Below are 27,722 nucleotides of genomic sequence, written 5' to 3'. Positions count from 1 at the left end.
TTTTTATTTTTTCCATTAATGTTACTAAATTTCATGTTTTGCCCACAGCAGTGAGTGGAGGAAGGGTATCTAAAACAAAAGTCATCTCTTGCATTCCATATTTAAATATTTTGGAAGCAATTCCACATATACTAATTTTAAAAGCATAGTTAGAATTCATAATATGACTAGTTTTTAAATAGCACTTTCACCTAGGTTCACAGATGGAGCAACCCCTTGTTAGATTTACGTGATTCCCATCCTAGGACTTTAGCAGATGCCTTAAAAAGGAAGAAAGAAAAAAGTCTGCTGGAGAGAAGAAAAGGGCAAAAGCTTCTGAAAACCCAAAAAAAATGACCCTTGGCTTTCTCCAAATTTATTAACAGGCTCATAGTCATAAAATGACATTTCTCATTTATTTTTCTCACCCCCAGCCTAGCAAAAATATACTGAAAGAACTAAAAGCTAGAACTGATCCATAAAAGCAAAGCCTTGTCATTTGGAAATCATCAAAGGGCAGGGGATGACTCACACCTTTTTCGAAAAGTTCAAATCATGATCACAAACTGCAAACCAATTTCCTTTCGGTTTCTCATAAAAGAGAGCCAGGGAGGGAAATGATTTGTGTTCTATAAAGAAAATATTTTTCCAAATAGAAGACTTTGTCAGTTAGAACACACAGCAGATTTGGAATTAGAGCCATCCCTTACTTTATGATCTTGCACAGTTTTTCTTCAGTTGGCACCAGAGTCAATGCTAATGAAAAGAATGGATTTTGTTTGGATGGCACCCCCACCAGATCATTTAGTCAAATTTCATATAGTCATTACAAATTAAACTGGGAGGAGAAGCAGATGGGTTTGTCTCATCTCTCATAACAGATCTCAGAGCTCACCTAGGCTTCCTACTCAACTCTGTGATCACCGTCTAACTTTTTCTTTCATCATGATCCCTTCAATGTTAATACATTGTAGATTATGACTACAAATATTTCTGGCATCATGGTATACCACACTATGGGGATTTCTAGGGAAATGCTGTCCAAAGATTTATTTTTTATTCTGTTTGTTTGTATTTACTTAGCGATTTAGTCAAGACCCCCTGACTTCATTACATGTGCTGTAAGAGGGCGACAGAGATGGCGTGGGCATCATTCCTGAATTTCTCAGCCTCCTGTCTGCTTCTCTGCCTATCTTTTCCTCACGCCTTCTGAAGAGAATTAAGTGATAATTTGTTTGAACAGTTTCTAACACAATGCTGACTCAAGGCTTCAATATAGATTTTTTAACAAACTGTTTTAATTCCTATTCAGTAGAGATGTTTTGAAGTCTTGCTATGTTTCATTTAATCTATGGATTGCTTATTTTTAACATGTTCTTTTTAGCTTCAAAATACAGACTTTTCTATGTATATTATTGTTCTTGGCCTCCAATTTAATCCACTGTAATCAAATAATCTTTGAAATGGATCAAGACTTACATTATAGGTAGGTTTTGATCTGTGGTAAAAGTTCTATTGAAAAGAATTTAAATGAATAATGAAAATGTGGTACATATACAAAATGGAATTATATTCAGCTCTGTAAAGAAAAAAATGATATTTGCAGGTAAATCGATGAAAGTAGAAAATATTATAGTCAATAAAGTAACCTAGACTTAGAAAAGTAAATGTGGCATGTCCCCTCTTATTTGTGAATTACCTAGCTCCAAATCTTTAGATGTGAGTATGTTACATGGAGCAAGCATAGAAACTAGGAAAGTAAAAAGGTACCATTGTGAGGCAGAGAGAAAGAGTTCTGCAGAGGGAATAGTAGAATACAGGTGCTGTGAAGGAGGGAATAGGAAAAATGATGGGAGGAGTTTAATTGAGAAGGGAAAAAGAAATGAGTAGGGAGGGCAATACAGGGGGTGAAGAAGGAGTGATAAATAACATAAGGGATGTTTGAAAAAACCATAGGAAACATACTGTTTTATACACACACACACACAAATGTGCACGACATGAAGTCATGATATTTAGGGTGACAGTGATTCCTGCAAGAGCTAGAGACGAACAATCTCCAGCATCAGCCATTGGAAGCCTCCCTTTGAGCTGTTGGCCAAGGCAGTCCAACAGACTCTCAAAACGATTTAGACTATTGTGTTTGCCCTTTCTTGCATTCCAGAATTTAAAGGTAAGAGTCTATTGCTAAAGAGACCACATGCTTTGGAGGAATCAAGCTGGAACTGCCCCTAAAGCCTCCTACCTAAGGACTAACTCTCATGGTATCTGGTGATATTCAAACTGCTGAGGGGGAAAAAAAGCAAAAAACTCATCCTACCCAACCTATGAAACACAGTGACCAGCATGACATGATGTCTCCAAGGGTACAATAGTGGTCCTTATCTGTTAGGGGTAACCATAGCCACATAATTGGACACATAATGTCCACTCAACAGGAAGGAATCCATGCCAGGTACTAAGTCCACTTTCCATGGCTGGTGAGGTCACCAAACCTAGAAGAGAACCTACTACTGCCATTTCCCTAAACCAGTGGACTGCCTAAATGCATTTTATATATTCATCCTTTTATTCACCTCAAATGTAGCTCTGATCCCTCATAAAAGAAACTTCTTTTTGCAGCAACAGAAGACCATTACAGAAACCCACAACTGGTCAAAATGTAGAGATCAGTTGAGCATTGGATGCCCAGCCCAATAGATCATCTCCAATGCAACCCCTAACAGCTAAGGCTCAGGAACATTTAGGAAGAGAGGGTGGAAATACTGTCAGAACCAGAGAACCATGATCTCTGCTCTAGTGCTTTCCATATAAGAAGGGAAAGCTGTGCCGAATAAATCTCTACCAAATGTTTTCTAAACAATACATAGTCAATGACAACATCAGTTGACTTGCCAGTGTTGATAGGGAAAATCCCACAAGGCCCAACTCCTAGATAAAGAGCTATAGACAATTGATGGTTGCTGAGAGAAGAATTGGTGTTCTCTAGGAATAAGCCCCCTATTAGTTTATCCAACTTAAAGTAGTAAGCCCAAATACATATACATGTGAGCAGCACTAATAGACTCAATAGGCTATATTTATATATATTAATATATACATAACACATAATACACATATTTATATATAAAAACCAAGTATTAGCAATAGTAATTAAACAAAAAGAGGTCATGGAGGACCCAGGAGGCACTGGAGTAGGGGAGAAGAGTGGACATAATGTAAATGTGGTACTCATGAATGAAATTATCTAAAAGTAAAAAAATTAAAATGGCATAATATCATGGGAATAACCAACCATTTTCTGATTGGATTTAAATCATAGTCTACCATGTAGAATCCATACCTAGCATCATTTTCAGGCCTAGAACCTATGACTAGACAGATCATAGGACCTTTTTGGAAAGAACCTACTAAAAATTATTTTTAAGTGGACATAGCATTAACCTGACTCCTAAGGTCTTATTATTATACATGTAGATTGATGTATTTCTCAGTCCTCAATAGAGAAACTGCTATTTGCAGCAGATGGTGATTGGCACAGAAACTCACAACTGGACAAAATGCGGAGAATAAGAGACTGACGAATGCTTATTCCTAAATGAAACATTTATACTGAAACTTCTCCTCCCAAAGCCCAGGGACCTTTGTTGAAGAGAGATGGAAAGACTATAAAAGCCATGTGTAATGTATAAGGAAACGTTTTTTTGGACACACCAGGGCAGCTGTATCTATGAACTCAAAACAGTTACGATAGCATACACAACATGTACATGCTTAATCCAGACCAAATCCCAGCATGGGAAGGAGAGGTGGACATGAAGTCCTACCTCTGTTGATAGCTGATAGCTGTTGGGATTGGGAGGATTGATTTTTCTCTAAGAGGATAGGTTCTTCCAAGCCAACCATACTTCAGTGGAAGGGAACGCATAAAAAAAATATTTGGAGGCACAAATTGATCTTTATTTATTTATTTTTTTGAAAGACATGAAGTTTGGTGGGTAGTGAAGGAGGATCTGGGAGGAGTTGGGAAGTAAAAATGATCAAAACATATACAAAATTCTTAAGGAACTAATAAAAATACATTTTTAAAAATTAAATGAAACCAGTACAGCAAAATGAAAATAATTAATATCTTGAAGTTTTGAGGTATAAATAAATATTAATTACATTTATGTTTGATAATTGACAGTATTATTCATTTCTTCCGTTTTTAACTTCCTTTTGTCTTTTTTTTTTTTTTTTTTTTTTTTTTTTTTTTTTTTTTTTTTGGTTTTTTCGAGACAGGGTTTCTCTGTGTAGCTTTGCGCCTTTCCTGGAACTCACTTGGTAGCCCAGGCTGGCCTCGAACTCACAGAGATCCGCCTGGCTCTGCCTCCCGAGTGCTGGGATTAAAGGCGTGCGCCACCACCGCCCGGCTCCTTTTGTCTTTTTGTCTTATCAGTTCCTAGAAGAGGATTGTTGAAGTAATCCCAGCACTTGTGAGGCAGATCATTTCAAGTTCAAGGTCAGCATAGTCTACATAGTGAGTTCTAAGCCAGCTAGGGCAACATAGTGAGGTCCTGTCCCCAAAATAATTTTAACAAAAGGAAATTTGTCTAATTTTTACTATGCTGTAGTTTTTTAGACTGTTGTTTTTACAAACTATTGAATAATTATTATTCCTTGTTTAAAATTGCCTACTTGGGGGTTGGTTGGGAACATGCCTCCAGGAAAAAAGCACCCACCATGTCAGTGTGAGTCTGAATCCCCAGAACTCAGATAGAGCTGGGCATGGTAGCATGCATTGGCAGTCCTTTTGCTCCTGTGGTGAGAATGAAGATGGAGGCAGGAGAATTCCTAGAAACTCAAGGATCCACAGCCTGGGCTTCAACAGCAGATAACAGCAAAAGAGAAGCACTATCTCAACCAAGATGGATGATAAAGGCCGCCATTAGAGGCTGTCCTCTGACCTCCACATGTACACTGTTGTGTATGTGCACCCACACACACATGAACACATCCATACTTAAACACATACAAGTGTAGGCATGCACCGCATCATCAGATACATACCATCATACATACAAATGGGCACATAAACAAGTGAATTACTTCTTCCCTATTCAATGATTATTTTGTATAAGTATTTTTTGACAAGAAATAATTCATTTGTTAATAATAGAATCCTATCATCTTTTTGCTTAATATTTACACTCTGTATCTTCTGCTGTTTAACTTTCAAACTGCTTGTGTTATTACATTTAAAATACATCTTTTGAAAAATCCTGTCCCTAAAACTTGCTCTTTCAAGTCGGACAGTCACAAGAATAATGAAGTCTGTACTTCCCAAAAGACCAGGCAAGAATGATCATACCAACCTTTTAAATTTATTTTTAATTTTTTAAATAATAGCTAAGCCATCAAACAGTTCAAATATTATCAACTGGGAAATGAAAAAGGAAAGATACTCCTTGATAATAAAAAGTTATGAACTACTTATACACACAAGAAATGTTCAACTTTAAACAGTATTATGATGAGTGCAAAGAAACCAAGAAAAAAAAAGGATTGTGCCATCGTACCATTCATGTGAAGTTCTTAAGCAGGTAAAATATGCTTCCATGACAGAGCCCAAGTACATTGATGTGCCAGGGAGCAGAAGGGATTCATTGGATGACACAAAGATAATTTATTTTAATTGAGATTGTGGTCAGGTGAGGAATACAATGGTCAAATTCAAGTTAGCATATATTTAAAAATATTTGTTTAATTTTATTGAAATTGGATTCCAGTGAAAGAAAACATGAACCCTAGCTCCATTACCTTTGTCTACTTCCTGTTTTCTGGACTCTGGCTACACTAAGCCAGGCAAAGGAGATTGAGGCAGCCATCCATCTGCTTCACTTTCCAGCTTCTGCTCTCCCTTTCTAATGGCAGAGTGCACCTCTCGGTCACCTTCAGTTTGCTGTCTCCATATGACCAGTAGGAACACACTAAGCTTCTCTGATACGGATTCACACTTTAACAGGAAGTATCACACAATCATGTCTTGAAGATAATTAGCTTCCAAACAAACAGGAATTGACTCCAACATACCATCTGCCTCCAAAGAAATCAAAAACTTAGATAATTAGGATAGGGGTGTCTCAATAGCAGAATTCTTGCCTTACATGTGCAAGATACTAGATTTGATATCCAAAAGTAGAAGTTTAAAAAGAACTAGCTAGTAATCTATCTAGTGAACTAGGTAGTCACAATAATTCTACAAAAAGGACAGTAACACCAAGTTCAATAATGACATAAAGGAACACACACACACACACATACACACACACACACAGTTCAAAACAAAGCCACCTACAATTTGTTAGTGACAAAATCATTAAGGCTCAATATTTTCTAAAAATATTTAAAATATTAGAATAATTTCTAAAAATATTGCCAAAATTGATATCTGTATTATATAAACTATTTAATATATCAGCATGATTTTATGTACATTATTTTACTTATCATTTACTTTAGTCCTGGGAGGGAGATCAATGAGGGATAGAGAGCATCATTATTTTGGATGAAGAACTTGATACTTTAGTCAAATATATAATTGACCACAGCAAGACTAGTTCTTATATTTTGTCCCTCTCAAGAGGAACCAAAAGAACTTAGAGTGAGATTGTTTTCTGTTTGAAAAAGGTTACAGGCATTGATGGCTGTGATAGTTAACAGTGATCATCAACTTGATATGCTCTAGATTGACCTAGCCGACAAACCTCTGAGTATGGCTGTGAGGGAGTTTCTATTGGGTTAATTGAGTGGGAAGAGTCATAATGAATTAGGGTATACCATCCCATAGGCTGAGGTCCTAGATTTAGAAAAAAGACAAAAGGGGACTGAACATCCTCATTTATCTGTCTGCTTTCTGATTGAGGATCCAATGAGACCAGCTGCCTCAAGCTCCTGCAGCCATACCTACCCCACATTGGTGGACCATGAGCCAAAACAAACTGTTCTTTCTTTAAGTTGCATTAGTCAGATTATTTCTCCTAGCAATAAGAACGGAAATTAATACAAAGGGATTCCTATGGCTTCTTGGCTGAGGTGGCACTTATACTGGGCTGCCAAAGATGGCCTAGCTAAGAGAATATTGCGGTTGAAAGAAAAATGATAAGCAAGCCCAGCTCTCAGCAGGATCTGGCTCTGGATCTATAGAAAAGGAGGCATATGGGGACAATACCAGGTTAGTTACATGGGGCTAGAGGTTCAAGTTGCAGATTTAGTTAAGAAAGAATATGTGTAGAAAAATGACAAATAGGATACAAAAGGTCACTGGCAATTTGCTGAAGCTTTTAAGGAAGACAGTGAAATAATAAGACACATATACCACAGAATACATAAAATATTACAGATATTAATATTACAGTGTATTTATGATTATGATGAAAAGTGGGTAAGTGGTGAGTGGGCTATAAAGAGGTAAAGTAATAAGATGAGCCAAACTTGTTCAGGAAGTTTTCTACTCAGGATGGAAAGTAAAACTCAACCAAAGCGCACATTTCTCAGTGTGAAAGAGCCACGCTTTACTGAAGACAGGGATAAAGGACTGAGTGAAAATACGAAATCCACATGGAAAAGAGAAGAGTTTAAGAGGAATTTCTCTCAAAGGGGGCTTGGATGAGCTCAAGAGCAAAGACGACCCTTAAGTGTTGAAACCAAGAAGGATGACTTTAAGCATGTGGGGGAAGTCAAAGGAGATTGGATATGAGGCTGGATGAAGATGAATGTGAAGATGGCATCCACATGCACCTCGGCCTTTTCAATAACATGACGTGCAGGATCCTGAATAAACAGGATAAAAGAAACAACACAGAATTTGAAATGCTTGAAAGAATAAGAAGGCCATTTGGGAACTGAAATTGGGTCCTTTAAAAGACAAGAGGGTACCTTTAGTGGCTGAGCTAGCTCTCTAGCTCCATAAGGCCATCTGAATTACCATCAGTCAGAAATGAGTTTCGTTTATTGCTTACAGTAGAATTTACTAGCAACAACAACAACAACAACAATGTTAATTAAAAAAATTAGAGACATTATTTTAATAAATATCAGTTTAGATAGCTATTCATATACATGTTGGTATATTTTATTAATCGCTTCCTCAGGTTATTGGTTTTCTTGCTGTTACACTTCTTGAATCCTTTATAATTTGGGGGATTAACCTCTTATAGGATGCCTGGTTTGCAAAGGCTTTCTTCCATTCTTCAGGTTGTCTTATACTCTGTGGACTGCTGGCATTAGGATACAGAAGCTTTCTGGCCTCTTGTAACCCTGCTCGCCCATTTTTAGCTTTTTTTCTGATGTGTTTCCCCAGCATAGCCAACAGGATCCTTTCCCAGGTCAGCCCATGAAACCTCTCCTCTGTGCTCTATTTTAGTAGTTTTACTGTTCAAGTAAATCTGTTTTAAGTTTGATTTTTTTATATGGCATGAAATTAGGGTTCCGTTTCATCCCACAGCATGTGGATAGCCAGTTTTCCAACTGTCATTTATTGAATGGATTGTCCTTTTCCTATTTTGTGACACTTTTTACTAAAATTAGTTAGAATAAACATATGGACATACGTCCGCACTCTATTACTTTGTTCTATTAGCCAATGTGTCAGGGTTTATGTCAGAAGAATGATGCTTTGATTACTATAGTTTTTTATTGTATTTTATTTTTCTTTTACTGAAAATAGGTTTTTTCATACATTATATTTTAAAATAAGTTAGTATAATATTTCTAGCTTTTCTCTTTCTGTACATGAATGCTTTGTTTATTTGTGTTTAGTGATTTCTTATAATTTTAGGACCTAAAAATATTTTCCATATGAAACATCATTGTACTAGTAATGTGAATTACACTGAATCTTTATATTGCTTTCTGAAGACTGGACATTTAAGAATGTTAATTCTTCAAGTCTATGAACAAGGTATATCTTTCTATATATATATGTCCTCAATATCTTTTATTGATGTTGATAGTTTTCATGGTAGATATCATTCATCACTCTTCTCACCTTTGTTCCTAAATGTTCTAAGCTATTTTAAGTAGGATTGTTTTATTGATTTCTTTGGCAGATAAACCATTGCTAGTATATAATAATTGCTGATTTTCATATTCTAATTTTGTATCCTGTAACTTCATTGAATTAGTTCATTATTAGTTCTATGGTTGCTATGTAAATGTCATCTCAAGACTTTTCTACATATGAAATTGTGTCATCCACAAACAGAGACATTTGATAACTTCCACTTTCATTTCAAGGGCTTTTATTTCTTTTTCTTATTTCGTGACTTTGGCTAGGACTCTCAGTACTCTACTGAGTAGGAATTATGATCATGAGCAACCTGTCTTCTCTTTACTAATGACGATTTTTATTTTACACGTAGAACCATTGTCATTTCCCTAGAGTTTCTATCCAGGTAACCTTTAAGCTGATATATTGTGTCCTTAGGGTAGAGCTGCCTCATGTGGAAGTTTAATAAAACAGATATTGTGCTAGACACTGGGGCTTTTCAAAGAAAAGCCATGATTCAAGCCAGCAGCATTATCAAGTTACTTTTAGATATTACTTGAATACAATGGTGTGTGTGTGTGTGTGTGTGTGTGTGTGTGTGTGTGTGTGTGTGCTTGCGTGTGCACATGATGTTTCACATATTATAAAAGAGGTAAAATAAAAACCCAGGAAAAAAAACAACAAGGCTCTAAATCTAGGCAGACACACTAGAGATTGAGGAGAGATGATTCCTAGGGTTCTCAAATAAAAACTGAAGTGGTTTTTTTTTTTTTTTTTGAGAAGTTGCTGAAGAAACTGAAGATGACTCCAAGAGTCTTGTTTTGGGGACTGGATGTGGATAAAATAAAAACTTTCTCTGGCTTTGCAAGTCCTCATTATGTCTTTCTTCATTTAAAATGTGTAAGTCTCTTTGAACACACATACATACACACACACACACACATACACCCCCAAACAAAAATAGTATCAAGAAACAATGTTTCATACCTCCCCATCAAGGTTCAAGGAACATTATGGAAGAAGGGGTGGAAAATTATAAGAGCCAGAGTTGGGGAAGACTGGGCTAAAACACCATCTTCTGGACATGACAAGACCATTACATTCATGACTTCACAGGAACTGTGGTTGGCTCTACAAGATCTGCACAAGATCAAGCCATCAACATTCTAGCACAGGAGAGAAAGAGTTCACCAGGTCGCACCCCTTGCTGGGAACTATGGATGGTTGCTAGTTGCTAGGGGAGAGTCAATTTTCCTTGGAGGTGTAGTCTCTAGTAAGAGGGCAATACTTCAATAGATGCTCTCTCTCTCTCTCTCTCTCTCTCTCTCCCTCCCTCCCTCGCTCCCACCCCTCCTCTCCCTCCCTCCCTCCCTCCCCCCCTCTCTCTCTCACACACACACACTCACACACACATTAATTAGAGCAGGTGCGAAGTTGGGGTGGGGGTGGAAGGGGGAGGCTCTGGGAGGCATTGGACAAGGGGATGGGGGTGAATATGATCAAAATAATCACAAATATGAGTTAAAGTTTTAAAGAATAAAAGCATTATATTTTAAAAGTATTATTTTCAATAGTTAAGTCATAATTCAAATAGTTTTCATTTAAGGAAAAGATCAATTATAGATTCACCAAAGAGACCAATAATTTTAAAAGTTTTAAACTAATTTAAAAATCAACATTTTAAATTTTAACAAAATGTTTTAATTAAGGGATAGAGTGGAAGACTGTTAGATGTTACAGATGGACACAGAACACTCATGAGAAAAGCCTCCTCCTATTATTTCCAGACAGGATTAGCATTTGCGTAAAACATCATTTTTCATTATGGTTTCACTTGGGACATTTTTCAGTAATTACCACTTGAAAAACAAAAGCAGAGGTCATTTCACCTGAGAGATAACCAAAGCACTCAAAGACCCTTCCCATTTCCAGATTAACCAGTTCCCGGAACAATGGCAGATAATTGCACTGATGATAAAGCAACACTCCAGTGTGAATGAAATATCATATTCGTTTCCTTTTTGAAAAACACTCAGCATCATAAACACAAAGGTTTATGTGACCACACATGACCAAATTTATGGGCAGTTTGGACAAGGTATGATGAGAGCCACATCAAACTCAGTCTCACCTCACAGGTGTAACCAACTGAGATGGCTTAGCAAACCTTGTTCTCCTAAGTGATAAAAGACTAGGAAGTTAATAGCACAAACCAAGGTCAAACCGTATAGTGCACACTAACTGCTCAGCACAGACTTCTGCTTCCCTCATAAACTAAGAGTACAAGGCTGACTGCCCCTTCTCATGAGATGAGAGAGCATTGCCTTTCCTTGTAGATTTGCTGGAAGCAGTGTAGAGCATAGAACTCTAAGACATTTTAGAGACAACACAGCCTCTTCCTTCCAAGTTATGGGTAACAAAATCAGAGCTCACAAAATTAACCATTATGGAGAATACATTTGAGATCCATTCTTCCGATTCCTACTCCAGCACTTCAGTCCACTGCAGTAAGGTCTCATCCCCAAAGAAGAGGTGGGGGAGAGGGAGGAGAAAAAGAAAACAAGAGGAGAGAAGGAAGGGAGGAAGGGAGGGAGAGCCTGGGATTTTTTTTTTAAAAAGAAGGGAATGAGAAATTATTTGAAGATAAGGTGGTACAAATAATTTTTTATTAAGTAAATAAAAACATACTTAGGAGTCTGTGAACATTTATATTCTAACTGTTCTTTATTTATGAATAATTTTAGGACTTGAAGAGACTTACATTTGGACTAAATCATCACAAATCACAGATACCTGTTGCCTACTCTGTTGTTAGATGCAAAACAAAAGATTCTTGACCATCCAGGGAAGAATTGAGAAGACAAAACATATGTGGATGTTCGAAAACATGCAAGGATGTGTGTGTGTGTGTGTGCGCGTGTGTGCGTGTGTGTGTGCGTGCGTGCGTGCGCGCGCCCATGTGTATAGGTCATGAAACTGGAGAGCAGGCCATGAGTCAGAAATATCTTATGGGAGTCAGGGCAACAAAAGGGAGGGTAATGGACTATATGATGTCAGAGCTGAAGGGGGGATATTGGGAAGGAGCAGCAGCAGGGACGGGAGGAGGGGGAAAGGCAGTGAGGAAGACAGGCACGTCTTGTCAATGAAGTATGTATGAAAATGCATGTGAAACCAGTGTTTCATATGCTGAATTCAAACATTTCCTTTAAGAGAATTGGGGAGGCGAGGTTTACACAGAGCACCCAACCCTTCCTTTAGCCGTGTGAGGGAAAGCGGAGCACAATCCCAGGTGAGAGAACCGAGATCAGCTAGAAAAGAGCGGCTAAGGCATGCAACAGTCCCAACTGGATGCCATGACAAGGTCTAAAGGAAGAGCAAGTTCTGCATATCTCACCGACAGGAACCCTGCTCGCATGAAGGCATGGAATTCAGGAAACAACGTATCACTTCTCAGGATTAGTCCTGGACATCAAACTACACAGCCCCTGCTGGAATTGGCTTGTATTTTCCTTTCTTCACTAAAATTGTAAGTACTTAGATAAGGGCATTAGAAAAACATACACAGCCACAGCTGAGGAAATACCACTGAGCTGTGTGGTGTGGGAAAGTGATTCTGAGCACACACGTAAGATAGAGGAAAGGGGGAAATTATAACAAAAAGAACTTCAGGGAAGTGCGCAGTCCAGTTAAACCACAAAGCGAAATGCATATCATTGTCACTGGCTTTACATCACAATAGGAAAAATGTTTCTCAGACGAAGTATGTTGATGGACTGACTGATTAGAATTGGCAGTGCAGGTGGAAATACCCAGGGCTTCAAGCACACCAAGTAAGCCCTGAACTACATCCCTAGTCACATGTCTATGAGAAAATTGTTGGGTAAGTAAGTAAATAATTATTATTTTGTCTTACAGAGTGGTAGCTAATAGCTATTGTTTCATTTGTGACCCTCATAATTTCTTTTTAAGATAAATTAACAGGCACAAATAATATATGCAAATGCATTATAAATAACTAGAAAAAAACAGAGGGAAGAAAAAGACTGGTTGGTAAAAGCCATAAGATTAATAAAAAAAAAATGAGAGAAAAATCAGGAGTAAAAGTAGAAACAATAAAAAAAATTTACCAGACAAGAAACCAAAGATACCAACCAGTTATAATGAATTGTGAATTGTTTGATTCACATTAACTAATAAAAGGCACCAAATTAGATCATAATGCAAGAGAGGAGCAGATGCTGTTTATTCAAAAGAAGCAAGGAACAAGTTGCAAAAGTTAAAAATAAGATGAGAGCAAAAATATATCAGTCAAATAGAAACAGAAATGTAGGTTGTGCAAAGTTATTTGAGACAAAATATGTATCAAGGAACAAAAAAGCTTCATGCATAGATGATATAATTTCATATCAAAATGGTAAATTTCAAATAAAAGTATCCACAAAGTCACAAAATCAGGAGCAGCAGCTCATTATACAAAACTGGTAGAAATTCTACACAATTTTGAGACACATAAATTCTTCTTTCTCAGTTTTTGAGAGAAAATTCTACAAGCAGCATGTAGGCATTAGAAATTTGACTGATTTTTTTTTAAAACAACAATGAACCAAAGAGTACTACACAAAATGCTTTTTATAATTTATCAATCTGAACAGTTACAAAATAGAAAAATAATAAAAGCCCAAATCATGTAGAATAACCTCCTCCTCTCTCCTTAAAACAGTTTTTGGTTCTTGAGACAGTGCATGACAGGCTGGCCACAAACTTGTTATGTGACCGAAGAAGACTTTGATCTTCTGACCTTCGAGGCCCAGCCTGTCCAGGGCTGAGGGGACAGGTGTGTGCCATGCGTCATGATGCTGAGTGTGCAGTGCAGAGGACCAAACTCAAGGCTTTGTGCGTGCCAGGCAAGCGTTCTACTAACAACATTACATCTTCATACCGTGAATAGCTTTCAAAGGAAATATTTTGGGGATTTTATCCTCAATACATTAATCAAACTTACAACATTCTCTAAAATGTTAACCATTGAAATCTGAAACCTAGAAACATGCAAACAAAATAATCTTTCAAAAAAAAATCTTTGCTCAAAAAAAAAATCTCAGAATTATAGTACAGATGTAGTCTTTTAGGGATATGGTCATAGTGGTTTTCAAAAAAAAAATTCATGGACCTTATATCACTCTTTAATTATTCAGTATTAAATCAGAAAAGCCATCAACCATTTGTTTCAAAACCAAAGAAACAATCACTTTAAATAAGGAGCAATAAACTTAAGAGCACAAGAAATCTATAAATCAGTAAACAGAATAACTCCGGAATGTATCTTAAGACTGAGTCCATGAAACTTCCAATAAAATGGAAAAAACTGTCAGTTTTATCTTAAAAATCAAGAGAACTACACCACCAGCAAATGGGAAAGCTGATGATAGCCAAATCCCATATTGGAACTCGCTTTGAAAAACTCTGTTAAATTCTTTGAAATTGCATAGGAAGAGTGTGTCTATGAAAACAAAACTGCTGAAATGATGCAAGAAAGTGCAAATGTCACAAGTCACAAGGAGCTTAAAAATACACAAATTTACTTTAAAACAAGATTTTAGCCAGTATGGGGCACATGCCATTAATCCCAGCATGTGGGAGGCAGAGACAGGGGGATCTTTGAGTTCTAGGGCTACATAGGGAAACCCTGCCTCAATAAAATAAAATAAACGAGACAAGGTTTTTATATAAATAAGTTATTGAAATTTGGTTGGAAATAGTGGGATTGGAAATATTCATTTCCACATTTTACAGACACATAGAAAATTACTCATAATAGATTCAAATGCAAATATAAATTTGATAATCAAAAGTTACCAAATGTACTCTCAAAAACAAGCTCTACAATCAAATTTGTTATTAAATACAGGCACAAAACATATAGATACAATAAATAAAATTCACCATATACTTAATAAAATACTATACTAAAATCCCATCAAAAACAAGAAAGCAAAATAAAATAATATTAGAAATATGCTAATAAAATGCTTTATTTTGGCGTGTCTAAATGATTGTGAGCTATATCCAGATTCTTGAAAAGTATTTAGAAAGTATCTCAACTCATTTGAGGAATCCCCTTACATGGCTACGTTGTCTGTCTCAAAGTAAAATTTTCTCCATACATTATATCATTAATGACAGTGAAAGATAATGATGAAGCTTTACAAAAATGGCCTTAAAGAACTAATATTTTCCAAATTCTGCCAGTCTAGGAGAGGGTATTGATGTAAATGTAATAATATTGAAGCTTAATTGTGAGTACTGAAGAAGAGCATAAAAATAATAATCAAAAATAATTTAGAGATACACCCTATAATTAGAACTAAGCGAGGAGAATAAGCTGAGAAGTGGCAAAATTAATAGCAATATTGTAATGTAAGTATACCCATACCTCCCACTAGATGTGGTCATCTGAATGCTGTCCATCACCCGCATCTTGCCTTTATAGTGAAGTAAAAATACAGACTGGAGTCTGAAGTTCACCTTTTGTAAGGACTATTTAGCAAATGCTTAGGGATATGTGTGGTCCATAGTGCAAATACATAAGTCTGTCCTCAGGTAGAAACAGCTGTAAACACACACACACACACACACACACACACACACACACACACACACACACATACACACACACACCCCTTAAGCATGACTGTTTTCTAATGAAATGGCTGTGTTCTAATGGAGACTCAACTTCAAATTTAATGTAATTTTTACACTTCATGATTCCGCAAACTTTTTGAACAGAAGAGTCAGAGAATGACCATGACTTGCTAGAAGCTGTCCTAGGCTCTACATGGCTTAAGAGGGTGGTAAGGCAATCTGCTCCGTGTTAGTCCAGATCGAGGATGGTACAGACAAAGCCTACATCATGATGTGAAGAATGTCACACGTTTCTCAGAAGAGTGCTTACTACCAGATGCCTACCAGGAGGTGACATCTGAGTGTCCGGCAGGAAGGGCAAGCAGAAAAAGTGATGGGTAATGAAGTAGTGATATCCCCTCTGCCCCTTTCTGTATTTGGAATAGCAATAGCTCCTCCTTTAATTTCTGTGCCAGTTCTCTGTGAAATACAGCAAGAATTTCTCTCCAACTGATAGCCACTCGCAAAGGGAAAATTAGTTTTCCCCAACTCAGACAGGCAGACCCCATACCCAGCAATAGATGGCCAACACAAAACGGACTCAATAGTATTTTTGAAAATATTTGTCTCATATTGCTTTATCTGGACTTTTTTTTTACCCTTACATGTCTTTTGCTTATATATCATGGTTTTTCATTTTGATTTTATGAATTTTCTTTTTTTTTCAGTTTGGAAGGTTTTACATTTTATTAATGTACAAACTACTCCTTCAACTTAAAACACAACGAAGTCTTCAGGTTAAAATGTTGAACTCCATGTGGTAGGATTGCTTGATGCTTGATGACCCACAATTCAGTATAAACTCTGTCTTACCATTGTGTGAATTCTTACAGACCCAGCTTTGTTCTCCTCCAGTGTCTTCTCTTGGAGTTGTACCTTATTTTGTTACCACTTTTCATCTGAATCCACTGAGGAATAGGACAATTTTGCTTTTGTTTCTTGGCCAGGCATCACTTGATTCTGAAAGTCTTGTGAGAAGACATGGTGAGAAGCCCAGTCAGGAGTCCAATGCACGATGGAGGAGGAAAGGAGAAGAGGCGATTTTATGAATTGTCTGTGTGTGTGAGCCTGTGTGCCTCTGCTTCTGCACATGTTCCTCATGCTTCCTTGTTGGTGCTTTTTTCCTGTTTGTTTGTTTGTTTTGTCCTATATTGGTTTGTTTTATTTTATCTTATTATTAGTTTTTAAATGCATGTTTGTTTTGTAATGAGAAAAAGGAAGAAAGGATTTGGATAAATGGGGAATTGGGGAGAATCTGGGAGGAATTGGGGGAGGGGAAACTGTTACCAGAATCTATTGTATGAAAAAAAATCTATTTTCAATTAAAAAAATTCTAAAATAAAACATTCTGATACAAAAAAGCCTGTCAATCTTTTTGTCTTAATTGCATAATTAATGGATTTTTAAAAATAAAAATATAAATATAATTCTACAAGAACAATATGTATTTTCAGAATAATAATTTATGAATAAAATGAATTTATTAGCTTTAACCAATCTGTAAATATTTATTTATTTATTTATTTATTTATTTATTTATTTATTTATTGTCTTAAAAATCTGTAAACATTTAAACAGTATATAGTGTTTAGTCTTCTACATGTCATGGATTTTGACCAATGGAAATGATCACAAAAAGTAGATGGATTTTTTCAGCTATACTTGAATCATTAAATGTTACATTTTAAAGAAAATGCTGTATCTCCTCTTTCCATTTATCACAAGAATAACAATACTTAAAATCTTGAAGTATCCAGGAAATGCAGAATTTGTGCATAGGCTATTTCTAAACACAGATCTTTGTGTTTTATTTTTTGTGAGTTCAATGGTTCTGGCTTGCTTTTATTTATCACTTACTATTTTCCCATAGATTTTGTTTGCTGAGTTTATACAGGCATCAAAGCAAGATTCTTACTTGTATAGTTTTTTTTTAAATTAATTTCTGTTAGAATACAAAATCCTGGGTATCATTGTGACACTCTGCTTTTGCCTTTTCCTCCTTTCTCCCCTCTTCATCTTCTTCCTCTTCCTCTCCCTTTTTAGACTCTCTCCTCCACACCCACAATTTTTCTTCTCTCATATCATAAAGCATAATATAAGAGATAAAACAGGCATTGTTTGTCTCCCTGACTCTGGCTCATTCCACCGACCACAATGACCCCAGTTCCACCAATTTCCCAGTGAACATCATAGTTTCATCATTTTTTAAACTGTTTTCTTTAACTTTTCCTTGAAGGGTAAAAATTTTATTTTGGAGGAACTGTGTGGTGGTATTGTGTTCCCCAAAATATTTTGCACCCTAATAAACTTATCTGGGGTCAGAGAACAGAACAGCCACTAGATATAGAGGCCAGAAAATAGTGGCACACACGCCTTTAATCCTAGCATTACAGAGGCAGAGATCCACCTGGATCTCTGTGAGCTCAAGACCACACTGGAAACAGTTAGGCATGGTGACTCATGCCTTTAATCCCAGGAACTGATGGCAGAAAGCAGAAAAGTATTTAAGGCATGAGGATGAGGAACTAGATGCTGGTTAAGCTTTTAGGCTTTTAGCAACAGTTCAGCTGTGATTCGTTTGGATAAGGACTCAAAGCCTTCCAGTCTGAGGAAACAGGATCAGCTGAGGAACTGGCAAGGTGAGGTAGCTGTGGCTTGTTCTACTTCTTTGATCTTTTAGCGTTCACCCCAATACCTGGCTCCCAGGTTTGATTTTATTAATAAGACTGTCTAAGTTTCATACTACAGACCTGCCCTGCACATTTTCAGAGAGAGCAATGTAAGAAAGTAAATGTGTTATCCCTAAGATAAATATAACTCCAACATAGTAAATGATCTTTCCCCATGCGTTGTTCATTTTGGATTTTGTTTGTTGTTCATTGTTGCTGCTGGATTCCAAATGTCATGATTGCAGAAGAAATTTTGTGCTCTTAGTTACTTCTAGGATAGACAGAGGCCACATTTTCTTTAACTAATCATCTATTGATGGCTTCTAGGTTATTGTGTATCTTCGATATTGTTTTTTACTTTTATTTATTTTTTATTTTATGTGCATTGATTGGTGTTTTGTTGACATACCCTGTGTGAGGGTATCAGATTCCCTGGAACTGGAATTACAGATAGTTGTAAGCTACCATAAGGGTGCTGGGAATTGAACCCAGATCCTGAAAGAATAGTCAGTGCTTGTAACTGCTGAGCCATCTCTCCAGCCCCAGCACATCTTGGTTACTGTGAACAGTGTTGCAATAAACATGGTGTGCAAGAATTATTGAATGTTTGGTGTATTGCCTTAAGCCCTCCAGGTATATACCTGGGAGTAGTGTAGCTGGATCTATCATACTTCTGTTAGTTCTTTGTGTTTATCTTTAAAAACATGTTAATTCATTTATTACAAAAATCAAAGCCTAGATCTGATGTCTATCACTGTGCACTTTGCTTTACCTAAGAAAATATCTTAACTGAACAACTACTGAGTCATGCAACTTCTAATTTCCTTATATCCTCTGATGTTAAATGTGGTTGTGGGAATACCTAACTCCCAGGATCATCATGAGGATGAAATAATTGCAAATTTTTAAAGACAAGATTATATAGCAGTAAATGTTTCATAAATGTTAGCTATTTGGCCAATATAATTACTGGCAGAAAATATATGACATATGCAAAAGGTAGCATTTAATCAGAGGGACTCAACCAATAATAATAAAGATTCTCACCTACAGTATACTAGCACAAAGAAATTTCTGGATTTGGCAAACTCTTCTTTGCTCTTGTTTCCTATGCTGCTAGCCTGGGGTGTACCATGCTTTATTCATTGCCCTTTAGGAGAGGGAATCTTTGACAGAGTCAGCAAATGTAAAAAATCAAAAAAGCAGAATGATGGGAGGAAGTGAAGAAGAACATGAGGTCACTGACTAAATTCTGCAGTTAAAGATTTGAAATTGTTGCCAAATCCACCATTTTTGCCGTCAAGATGCCAGAAGAGTGTTGCACTTTGCATGTCATTCTCCCTCTGGAAGTTAAGTCTTTATATTGTTTAGATTGCAGTTATGATGGAAGGAGATATGGGCTGCATATGTACATGGTGTGTGTGTGTGTGTGTGTGTGTGTGTGTGTGTGTGTGTGTGTGTGTGTGTTATTGGTTAATTCTATTACTGAATATACTGGCTGGTTTTTTTTTTTTTGGCGGGGGGTTGTTTTTTAAAAATTGACAAAAGTTGAAGTCATTTAGGAAGAAGGAATCCCAGTTGAGAAAATGCTCCATCATATTGCAGGTAGGGAAATCTGTTAAGCATTTTTTTTGATTAATGATTGATGTGGGTGATGTGGGAGGGCACAGCTCACTCTGTGAGCTGTAATGCCTTTGGACAGGTAGTTCTGGGTTGTATAGAAAAGCAGGCTGTGTAAGCCATGGGGAGTAAGTCAGTGCACAGCATCGCTTCATGGCTTCTGCTTCAGTTCTTGCCTCCAGGTTCCTACTTTGAGTTCCTGTGTAGGCTTCCCTCAATGGACTGCAACCCAGCTTATGTAACCAAATAAACCCCCTTTCCCCCCAAGCAGCTTTTGGTCATGGTCTTTATCATTCATAGCAATAGAAACTGAGCTAAGACACCGAGTATAAAAATTACTCTATTATGGAGTTCCAGAGAGAATGTGCACACACAGGAGACAGATGATGTGAGAAAAGTAATTATTATCTTCTTCTGACAATTTTCTGCATAGTATGTTTGTTTCACTGTACAAATCAACAGGAGTAAATCAAAACTAAAACCAAATTAAGAGGCTATTAAACTATTAAAGGCATAGCCATGAAAGGAACTACTATGACTTATTTCAGTAACCTACACGAAGCAGGGCACATTTACATTACATACACAAGGCATTTCAAACAGTGTCTGGATTGAAGCTTCTAATAACTCAGCTTGCAGATGCACTGATGGCCTAAGGTAGGAGTCAGCTGTGATTATTAATCTTGATTGTCATCTTGATTGAACTGAGCAATACCTCGTTGTGTCTGTCAAAGTGCTTCCAGAGACAATCAGATAATAGAGGCTCCGACCTAATGAGTTATTTAATCCACCGATGAATTAAAGATGGGAAAGGACTATTCTTTTTAGAGGTAAGGCCTAGCTCGAAGAAGCAGGTCTCTGGGGCCCGCCTCTGGCAGTTCTAGCGTGCTCCACCTCCATCCTGCTGCTACACTGATCTGGCCCTGGCTGCTACGGATTGGATTCTACTCTACCTCCTCCTCCACCACCACCCCAGCCACCATAGATAGGAGTCTCTGATACTCTAAGTTAGATGAAGTCTCTCCTCTTTTTACTTCATAGCCATTGGAAGGTGACCTAACACAGAAGTGTGTGTTGGTTCTGGGTAGCTTCGTGGAAACAAAGACACATTATCTGTCTCACCAATGTTCAAAGTTTCATTTGAGATATGATAACCTGGGTGCACAGATGTCTAATCTATATTATAACAAGTATAGAGATAAGTAAGGGTAATTGACATTCATCTTACACATGAGAACAGAGAATCCTATAAAGGAAGTAATATTTCAGTTACATAAAATTAGATAATTTTGTTCATATTTTATGTCACAAGGTATTTCTCACTGACACTGATGTTTATAAGGTATAAAAATACATTCAATGGACACTTTTCAGTAAATGCTCATATGGGAAGTGTTAAATGTTCTGGGGCTGGACCATAAAATGCACAAGCAAGAATACTTGAGTTTGAACCCTAACATCCATAGAAAAAGCTGGGCATGGCAGTGTGTGCCCATACAGTGCTTGGAAGGCAAAGGTTCAAAAACAAAAAACGCCTGAGACACACCTCAGCCACACTGGTTGGAGGTGCTGAACTCCAGATTGAATGAGAAATACTATCTCCAAGAATAAGGGAAAGAAAGATTCAGGGAGAGACTTGTTATTGACCTCTGATCTACACACACACACACACACACACACACACACACACACACACACACACTATGCTTCCTAATTTTTTAAAAAGTTTATTTTTGTGTCGGGTGTGTGTGTGTGGGGTGAGTGTGTACCACAGTGTGGGTGTGCAGGTCAGGAATCGGTTCTCTCCTCCCTCCATGGGGTCCCCAGGATTGGATTCAGGTGGTCAGGCTAATTGGTAAATGTCTCTACTGATGGAGCTATCTTGCCTGCTCAAGGAAAATTTAATTTCTATTCATTAAAAACAAACAAACAAACAAACAAACAAACAAACAAAATCTAGTGGGCAGGTGGTGATGGCGCACCCCTTTAATCCCAGAATTTGGGATGCAGAGGCAGGCAAGGCAGATCTCCATGAGTTTGAGACCAGCCTGGTCTACAGAGAGAAAAAACCAAAACCAAAAACAAGTAAACCAAACCAAACGAACAAAAGTCAACAAGAAAAAAGTATATAAGCTGAGATTTAGAATAATATACAAATTTTTACTTTTTAAGAGAATCAGTTGAGTAATTTTGATGAAATAATATTAGTTTCTAAAAACTAAAGCAGTAAATAAATTTACCAGAACTAAGAAATTGAAGCACACAAAAAACATAAGGTCAACTTTCCCACTTAAATTAATTAAATTAAATAGCAATTATACTTCTTTTGGCTGCCTGTATCCTTGGATCAGAATTCAGGTTTGTCATCTAAGTTTTTAACTCTCATATTATTTCTGTATATGGAGGCTTTCATAACAGTTACAAGCTCAAATTTGTATTTAAAAACTTTCCATTTAAATTATTTTGAGGTTGACAAAGGCATTTCCTGTTCATTTAGTTCACCAAGTTGCCCCATCTAAAAACTATGTGGGTTGGAGAGCTAGATTAGCAGTTAACAGCATTTTCTGCTTTTGTAGAGGACCAGGGTTCAGTTCCCAGCACTGGCATTGTGGCTTATAACTGTCAGTAACTCCAGTTCAATGGGATTTGATGTCTTCTTCTGGCCTCTGCGGGCATTTCGTGCATATGGTACACAGAAAAACTTGCATACAAACACTCATACACACAAAATAAATAAATCTAGAGGAAAATTTAAATTGTGGCAGGATTTCTGTGAGTTGTTATCTTTACTTTAGAGGATTTATTTTATCTAAAACTTGCTGGGGGAAAATTACTGGGTATCTAGGGAGCTTTGGGCCACAGGCCCTAGAGCTGGTTCCAGAAGCCATCATCATAGACTCCTTCCTAAAGGCCTGTGGACAATGTATACCAAGTGGAGAATGACTTCCTATGGTATGATTGTTATGAGTCCAGATCAGTAGTCAGTATGATTTACTAACCATTGTTCTATACAGAATCGATTTCCATAGGAAGTCAGTCTCAGAATCTGCAGAATTATATCACTCCTTGTGACATAACTAAGGACTCGGGTGCCACTCAGGATTGACTGCTGGTCTTTCACAGCCAGTGGCTTGTCTGAATGTTCTTTATCTAAATGATGAGCCACTTTACATTTGAACTCTCTGACTCCTAAGGACTAAAATCGTGAATAATTGATCTGGGTGCACCCATTCAATTTAAGCCATGGTAGAACCTTCTTCTGCCTTTCTTCTCTCAGCCCATAGAAATAAAACCATCGAACATCACCAGTGTGTCATGAGCAGTGCACACTTTCTTCTTGAGAATTTGTTAATAAACCACATTCTTGGTCATATGCTACATTGCATATCACCTGTCTATAAAACAAGTCTTCTTAAGTAAGAATGTTCACATAGGTCTGAGTACTTGCTTAGAAGATCTTAGCAGTCTGGAAGTTGATAGTGTCAATGCAAAAATCACAGCTTTCATCTTAAAGGAAGTCACGGGCAGTTTATTCTGGAGTCATTTTGAGTGACCATGGCCCAGGAACACAACTTAGGTTACCTTAAATTCCATGTTCTAAAATAGAAGCAGTTTCATCAAGTTTTATATTCTCACAGAACAGAGAAAGTCATAAATCAAGGCAAGTTTGAAATACATTGGTGGGTACAGCAGAAAGGGTGGCTACAGCAAGATGTGGGGAGCTTTTCTACAGGCCCAAGATGCCATCTGATGAGATTCTAACTGTTGGGGTTGGTGGAAGCTACTGGTCAGTTAAGTTAATAGATTCCAAAAGGTTTTCATCTCTTACTCACAAGAGGTTAGTTTCCACACAGGTTGGCCAAGAATGGCTGTTCCAGAGGGCCAGAACTAGCCCAATATAAGTAATTAGCTTCTGGGCCTGCAACATTTCAATGTCTCCTCAGAACTGAGACTTGAGTCAGCCAATCAGCTTCTGCAGACACAGCTTCTTTTCAGGAGTTTTTGTTAACACTAGACCCTCTCAAGTCCACAAGAGACATGGAAAAAAAAAAAGAAATACATCCAAACTAGTAATAAATGTTGGATGGTAAAGAACATCACCAGCACCTTCCCTGGATGGCCAGCTTTGGGTCTTAGGTATTTCCCATTTGACATCAATTATCCACAGAAAGGAAATACTGTTCATGTTAACTTTATAAATCTAACGATAAAGTCTCTCCTTTGTTATGACCGTCCGACCAACTCACACAAGCTTCATAAGAATTCTGCTCTTTCACTATTACCCTATCATGTGTAACTCCCAACCCAAGAGGCAGGTAGGGTAAAGTTACACACTCACACAGTTGCACACTTATTTGCTAATACCATCCTGGCATGCTCACATGGAGAACACAGAATCCCAGCCTATTCTAGATAGCAACAACAGATAGCATCTCAAAAGTGTAATAGTAATTGAAATGGTTAATACACTTCTTGAAGGTGATTTTTTTTTCCCTCGGGTCACTTTATTCTATTACAATTTTACCTTCTAGCAACTTTAAATAACATACTAAAATGATAGTATTTTTAACAGTCAAAAACTTTTTTTTACCACAACCTGATACAGAAAATGAATTGAAATATGCTTTCCTCAAGGTCAGGTATGATGGCATCTACCTTAAATCCAAGAACGTGGGAATCAGAGACAAGTGAATCTCTGTGAGTTCCAGGCCAGCCTAGTCTCCAAAGTAAGTTCCAGGCCAACCAGGACTACATAGTAAGGCCCTGTTTCAAAAATAATCCAAAACATTTAACAAATTAGGATATGCTTGCCTCTTAAACTCTGAAAGTTCCAGAAATTAAATTTGAAAACTGTCCATATTAGCCATCAATAATGATATTATCTTCATAACAAAAGTCTTTAATTTTCAATTAAAGGTCTTAACTGAAAGTTAATGTAAAATATCATACTGAGGTATTTTCCAGCTTTTAATTGTAAGGGAAGATGACATTGTTGTGTGACTATTAAAGAGAGCAAAGAAAATGAATTTACTTTTTAGTTTTAATAAGATTTTATCCCATGCTCCTGGTTCAAGTGGTATTTTCCTACATTAAAACAATATTTCAGTAGGTACCACTCTATTGTCAATGATAATTACTTTTATCCTCAAGATGTAAATAAAACTTTGGTATTTTGAAATCAATATAATATGCAGTTACATTATTAAGGTCCTCATTTTTCTTATTTTGAAGGAAATTATGAATGATTTTCATTTATGAATTCTAAACACTAGAATTCATCATTAGACAAAAATCAGTCATTTTTTTATAAATTCTACTTTTATTCTATTAAAATTTGGAGAAGAAAACACAAGCATGTATTCTAGAGATAACAGGCATGTGAAGGAGCCATCTGCAAATTCTACATTGACAGCATCTTAATATGTAGAGTCTGTGTCTGAATCTTTTGGTTTTTGTTTTTAACAAAATTGCTTTTCCTTTGCAATAAACTCATCTGCAACTGTTGTTGGTATTTAAAGCACATCAAATAAAAAATGTTAATAATTTATACCCAAAGCAATGACATCAAGAAAAGGAATAGGCCTTTTCTTTTTCAGCTGGTAGAATCTGAAAGTGTCCAGGGGTGGTATGATATTCATTACAAAGGTTTTCAACGGAAATTTTAGACTACCCATAGATGACTTGCAGTAGACTTGCCTGAAGCAACAAACTGAAGACTATGACTGTGAAATTTATTTTGTGTTTTCTATGACCTATCTTAAAGTCACAGTTTCATGAAATAGATATTTAGAAAGGTAAGTAACAACAAAACCAAACAATTAAACCCTTCGGAAGCGCTCCAAGCTGTGAAATGATCACTTAGGTTTGCTTCCTGGTTAATGCTTATTTCAGAACCTCCAGATGGAGGCATCTTTCAAGAGTCAACTGCCTGTGTTCAGCAGATGTTAGTGGGATGAGATGGAGTTAGTCTTTCCATTCCTAACCCATCACACATTCAAATGGCCCATGCTAGTCTTTTTTTTTAAAGCTGCTTTGATAGACTCAACTTTATTTAGCCAAGTTGGAAAGGTGTAATTTCTAAAGATTAGACTGTCCCTTCTTCTAGATAGAAAAGGCAACTTCCCCCAAAAAGTTGCTGAATCATGAGCATTGACCAAAACACAATCATATGTGAGAGGACCAGAAAAGCTTAGTGAGATGTCTGTAAGTTTTCATCTATGTATTTTTTTAATTAAAAATGTTTTCATTTATTTTACTTACCAACCACAGTTTCCCCTCCCTCATCTTCTTCCCCTTCCCCCTCCCCCTCCCCCTCCCATTTACCCTCTTCCCCATCACTCCTCTCCTTCTCCATTCAGAAAGGGCCAGGCCTCTCATGGGCTGAACAAATCATGAAACATCAAGTTGAGGCAGGACCAAATTCCTCCCCATGCATCAAGGCAGGGCTAGGTAATCCAGCACAGGGAACAGGTTCAGCTAAGTGCCAGGAACAGGTCCTGATCTCACTTCTAGGAGCCTCACAAACAGATCAAGCTACACAACTGTCATTCATATGCAGAGGGTCTAGGTCAGTCCCATGCAGGCTCCCTAACTGTTGGTCCAGAGTCCATGAGCTCCCACAGCTCAGGACAGCTGCCTCTGTGGGTTCCCCTGTCATAACCTTGATGCCCCCTGGCTCATAAAATCCGTTCTTCTCTTCAGCAGGACTCCTGGAGTTCGGCCCAGTGTTTGGTTGTGGATGTCTGCATCTGCTTCCATTATTTACTGGTTAAAGGCTCCCTGATGACAATTAGGGCAGCCACCAATCTTATTATAGTAGATGGCCAGTTGGGTCACCCTCTTCACTTTTACTAGGAGTCTTAGCTGGGGTCATCCTTGTGGATTCCTGGGATTTTCCCTGGCACCACATTTCTCCCTGGCCCACAAATGGCCCCCTCTATCAAGATCCTCATGTTCCCATCCCCCATCCTCCCCATGCATGCTAAGTCTTTTAAGAAGATAATCATATCAAAATTCAGATAGAGTTACAAGGATATAAATTCTGTAGATGGCTGTGAAACAAAAATATATTAAGAAATAATTTAGAAACCACATATGCAATTTGAATTGTATCTTATTTTGTTAACAAGGTATTGAGCTAAAGATACTCTCACTTAGAACAGTTAGGAATTAACCGAGGTATTTGTCAAGAGATCTCAGCTGTCCTCAGAAGACAAGAAGGAGGCAGAGGATACTGGGAAGCTCCAGAACCTCTGCCTTTACCAGGTTGCTCAGTGTCAACAATGAGGGAAAGAAAGCCATCAGTAGACATACTGCATCTCACATGTCACCTTTTGACCTCCTCACTCTGACCACACAGAATACAGGGAGCTCTGGAATTCAGATGCCACACTTTATTCAGCCAGTTCTGAACTGAACCAAGTTTGGCTGAACTGGGAGAACAGCTCCAACATGAAGGATGAAATTCTTCATCAACATCTTCAAGGTATCACCTTGCCATTCTGTGACTGACTGGAGATCAACTCTAAGAAAGAGCACACAGAATTCTGGGCTTGCCAACAGAAAGAAGAGGAGCTCTGATAGGAAGCTCCATGGACGTTAGTAAAAGAAGTTTGTGAGTATGCAGACTGTTTTCTCTCTACACACATCTGGTTACCAATGAAATGAAATGAGACTTAAGGAAAGAGCTTGAACAATTCATTCAGAAGTGGATAAACTAGCCCAGAGTACTCATACATTGT

The 27,722-nt window shown here is 37.3% G+C and overlaps 1 protein-coding gene and 1 pseudogene across 2 annotated transcripts in view; both read right to left on the bottom strand.

Moving 5' to 3' along the window:
- Window positions 1-27,722, bottom strand: part of LOC102919368 (sodium channel protein type 2 subunit alpha) — a 133,917-nt gene that overhangs the window by 101,451 nt on the left and 4,744 nt on the right. The gene's annotated exons all lie outside the window — the stretch shown is intronic.
- On the bottom strand, window positions 16,517-16,674 carry LOC107401244 (large ribosomal subunit protein eL39-like; annotated as a pseudogene).

The sequence above is a fragment of the Peromyscus maniculatus genome, chromosome 4 (genome assembly GCF_049852395.1).
Source record: "Peromyscus maniculatus bairdii isolate BWxNUB_F1_BW_parent chromosome 4, HU_Pman_BW_mat_3.1, whole genome shotgun sequence".
NCBI lineage: Eukaryota > Metazoa > Chordata > Mammalia > Rodentia > Cricetidae > Peromyscus > Peromyscus maniculatus.
This window is presented reverse-complemented; position numbering and strand designations above follow the sequence as displayed.